General features: G+C 39.3%; 1 pseudogene; it reads left to right on the top strand.

Annotated features, from left to right (window-relative positions):
* Positions 1 to 1,088: 1,088 nt before the first annotated feature.
* On the top strand, positions 1,089 to 1,363 carry LOC108491517 (annotated as a pseudogene).
* The last annotated feature ends 3,092 nt before the right edge of the window (positions 1,364 to 4,455 follow it).

Here is a 4,455-nt window from a genome sequence, read left to right as displayed (position 1 = left end):
AACACATTCCTCCTGAATAGGCAGATTAGGTACTGGTATGCATAACACAAACTCAGTAAACAAGGCTGCCACAGCTCAATGCACATAATAGATTAGCAGCTCCCAACAGTAGATGATGCTAGCCTCGAACTCACAGAGATCTGCCTGCCTCTGCCTTCCAAGTGCTGGGATTAAAGGCGTGTGCCACCATGCCAGGCTAAAAAAATATTTTATTATTTTTATTTTATGTATATGAGTGTATTGCCTACATGTATGTAAGTGCACCTGAGTCATGCAATGCCTGGGGGTCAGAAGAGGGCATTGGAGCTCCTGGAACTGGAGTTAAGGATGGTTGTTAGCTGCCATGTGGGTGTTGGGAATTGAACCTGGGTCTTCTGCATTTGCAGTTAGTGCTCTCAACTGCTGAACCATCTGTCCAGCCCCAGGAGGTGTCATTTTGTGTGTATTATTTGTGTATTGTTGGAATGGTTATCTTTTACACTTTTATATGATGCCCCCACTTAGTGACTTTCTCTTGACACTATGTCTTGGGGTATCAGTCCTGGGATTAATCTACAACAGGATATCTATCATTCCTTTCTTAATTTCCAAGGGTACCCTCTTCTACTCTGTGACTCTGACATGGAAGCTGAGCTAAAATTATGAAGCAGTGTGGTGCATGCTCACATGAGCATGTCAGGGTATGGGTGAGGGTGTGGATTCTAAGTTTTATCTTTTTTCTCTATTTTAAACATTTTATTTATCTATTCTGGCTTCTCTTTCCCTCCCTCTCTCTTCTTCTCCCTCTGTATGAACCCATACATGTGCTTCAATGCATATGAAGTCAGAGGATAACTTGTGGGAGTTGTTTCTTTCCTTCTACTATGCAGGTTCCAGGGGTTAAACTCAGTGGTCAGGCTTGGTGGCAAGCACCCTCACTTGCTACTTGCTGAGCCATCTTGACAACTTCCTAAGTTTTATCTTTCACAAGTCTTTTTGTGACTCACTCAGACTTTTGTGATGTGTATAGGATATTTTAATTTGTGGTTCTGCAAGTTGCTTTCTGGTGTGTCCATTTGTGTAGTCTTTGTGGTCATGTGACTCCCACCATGATGTACCGTAGCCAGGGCCAGCAGGTGCAGAAGGTGATGGTGCAGTTCATCAACCTCATCTTCAGATCCTTGCAAAATAGATCTCGGATTAAGTGTGGCTGTATGAGCAAGTGAATATGTGGATAGAGGGCTGTATTATTTGTCTTGATGAGTATATGAACCTCCTATTAGATGGTTCTTTCTAAAACAAAGTCTAAGTTGTTCTAAAACAGCTGCGTTGGATCATGCTAAAAGGAGATAACATTACTCTGCTACAAAGTGTGTCTAACTAGAAATGCTCAAGGAAGTGAAAAGTTGAGAAGTCAATACAATTTGTTCTTTTTAAAAGGTGTCTTCTGGGAGCATAGTCTGCAACCATTTACTCATATGGTTTTTCATGACCTTTGTGTTATTATCAGGCAAAAATAAATGCTGTGAGATTGTTTCTGTTAAATTAAGAAAAAGGATATTTTAATTTGGGCCTCATTTCTTTTCTCACTTTGGAACAATCAGTTCCTCTTCAAGGGTAGTATATGTTCTTAACTGCTGAGCCATCTTTCTACTTCTCTGTTTTAATTCTTTATTTATATCTAACCCTCATGCCAGTGCCCCAAAGGTGAACCTAATGATATCAGACCCTTCTGTCTGTGCCTCTGATTTTCTCTCTGTCTCTCACCACTGTCTCTTTAATCAGCATGTTGGGACTGATATCTGAGCATAGATTATTGGGGCTTTGGGAGCCAGGACTTTTGTTTTAACACTCCTGTTAAACTATGAACTAAAAGGAATTAGAACCAATTTAACAGTTTAAATTTATGTGCGTACTTAATTAGAAGCCAAATTGGTACCATATAAACAACAGGAAAAGAGAAGCACAAATGTAGACAATACATACATACACATAGGCATACATAAAGATGAACCAAAGGATTTTGTAGCTTTCCTTAAGATTTTCATTTGTCAGTTTTAAGTTAGGATGTTGATCTGATTATTTAATCTTCTATGTTAATGTTAATCTTCTACAGCATTAAGTAATCCTTATTCCCAAACTGCACATACAAAGACACGATCTTTTTTAAAAAATATTTTATTTATTATTTTTATTTGATGTGTATGTGTGTATTGCCTGCATGTATGTAAGTGCATGATTTCTAGCCCAGCTGGGGACAGCTGGGGCTACAAGGAGACCCTGTCTCAAAAAAAAAAAAAAAAAAAAAAAAAACTAACCTAAAATCAATACTTTCAGGCAGTGCTGAAGTTTGCTCCTAGAAAGAGATCCTTATTTTAGGCAGGTAGCCTCCTTTGAAGGAAGAGAATTTTCCCCTTCAATATTTATTTCAGTTTTGACCTTCAAACTTCGCATCTAAGTCTGGTTTATTGCTCATCTTGACTGCGCCACCACGCCCAGCTGTTTATCCATCTTTTTTAAATTATTTATTTAATAACCATATAATTAGAAGAAGCATTTCATTACAACAGCATTGACATATTCAATAACAATTTCCAGAGCTAAGATATATCTCTTTCAAAATTGGCTGTAAATTTTTTAGGTTTACAGTTGAATTAATACCAATATTGCACTTGGTATAAACCCTATAAGACATAAAATTAAATGAGGTTTTAAACTTTAAAAAAGATCTCCATTTCATTATTAAAATACAGTTTCATACAGAAAAATTAATTTTTAATATGACTCAAGATAAGATTGAGGTCTGCTGTTCATTTTCCCAGTTCTGTGCTGGGTTATTGTCTGCCTGAGTTTGCCTGGGACTTGTATATGCTGACACCATTGCCACAGAATCCTATGAGCAGGTTCCCAGGAGCTTGTAGGACTCTGTTTCCATATGGTCATGCATCTCCTCCCTGGCTCTTAGAATCTTTCTGCCCCCTCCTCTGAGATGGTCCCTGAGCCTTGGATGGATGAAGTTTAGTAAAAGGGATCCTGTCCAAGGACCAGCATTCAACAGACTCTTGATCTCTACACTTCAGCTGTTTGTGACCTTTTGTGTTCCTGGCCCTCCAGGGCATAAGGGACCTTCATTACTGAGAACTTAGAGATTCATTAGTGTCCTCTTCTTTATCTCTGTTCTATGTTCCATGAGCCTTCGGTGTAGAGATTGCATTATAGATACGTCACTTAGACCTGGGCAATTCATAGACAATGTTCATGTGTGACCAGTTGTGGTACTTGGTAATAGACTCTGACTGGTGCAAAATGAGCTTCTTCAATGAGTGGTGACTGGGATATTTGTCTGTAAATATAAGGATACATATTTTGCACATAGTAAGGAATCACATTACTCTAGCAATGTGACAGTCTTGGGGTTTCCTCTAAGATCTGTGGCTACTCTAGCCATGTGTATTAGGTTATACTTACATTATCACACTTGAGTTTCCTCCCTTTGAGTGGGCATTTAGTCAAATTAGGTAGCTGTTGATTGCCCCCAAGAAAAGAGTGCCACTACTGCACCAATGACATGCTGTGCTGGCCATTGATGTGGTTGTTTGGTCTTGAAGCTGGTTTTGGATCATCCATTGATGTTTTCCCTTGGCACCTTCATAGTGCTCTTCAAAGCTCTGAGAGCTATTCTTTAGAAGTGGTTGCACGTCAGTTGCAGCTCTATTGCTCCAAATCTTGTGTCCAAAGTTTGTTCTGTTTTCAGCAGTAGGGTCTTACCTTCAAGTTCTGGGAGGCCATCAAGGGCCTGAGTAATTTTGGGAGTCTCTTGGACCACTGTGGCCAACAACTCAAAGGAAGGTATTGCCGGTCTGACAGTGTTTCTTGTTATGTAAACTTTAGCCACATATATGTACATATGGACTCATGTAGTGATGATGTCTGTGTAATTTGTCAGTAGGTTGTTGAACTAATAGGGTTCCCTCTCGTTTTTTTAAACTAGCTACACATTATTTATGTTTCCTCTCTCTCTCTCACTGTCTAACCCTTCCGCGTGGTTTCCCCATTTAAAGTGCCCCCATTTTTCCCATGTCTCCCTTGATAATACCCGTCACCTATGGTCCCACCTCTCTTGACCTCCTTCTTTTCCTTTATCCCCAAGTTTCTTGTGAGACCCTCCCTCCCCCCCCCCATTTAAATAACCCAATTTTTATCCATACCTCCCTTTCCTACTGTTCTTCTCTTTCAGGTTATTTCTTTTCCTTTACCTCCCTGCTTACTTTCCATTATCCTAGTTCCTGTAGTTATGTCTGTTTGCATACTTATTTATGAGAGTCTGGTTCTAGGATCCACATATGAGGGAGAACATATGTTGATTTTTTTTTCTGAGTCTGTGTTACTTCACTTAATATAACAGTTTCTAGTTCCACCCATTTACCTGCAAATTTCATGATTTCATCTTTCTTTACTGCTGAGTAAAACTCCATC

This window comes from Nannospalax galili, unplaced genomic scaffold (genome assembly GCF_000622305.1).
Source record: "Nannospalax galili isolate Female #2095 unplaced genomic scaffold, S.galili_v1.0 scaffold762, whole genome shotgun sequence".
In the NCBI taxonomy this organism is placed as follows: Eukaryota; Metazoa; Chordata; class Mammalia; order Rodentia; family Spalacidae; genus Nannospalax; species Nannospalax galili.
This window is presented reverse-complemented; position numbering and strand designations above follow the sequence as displayed.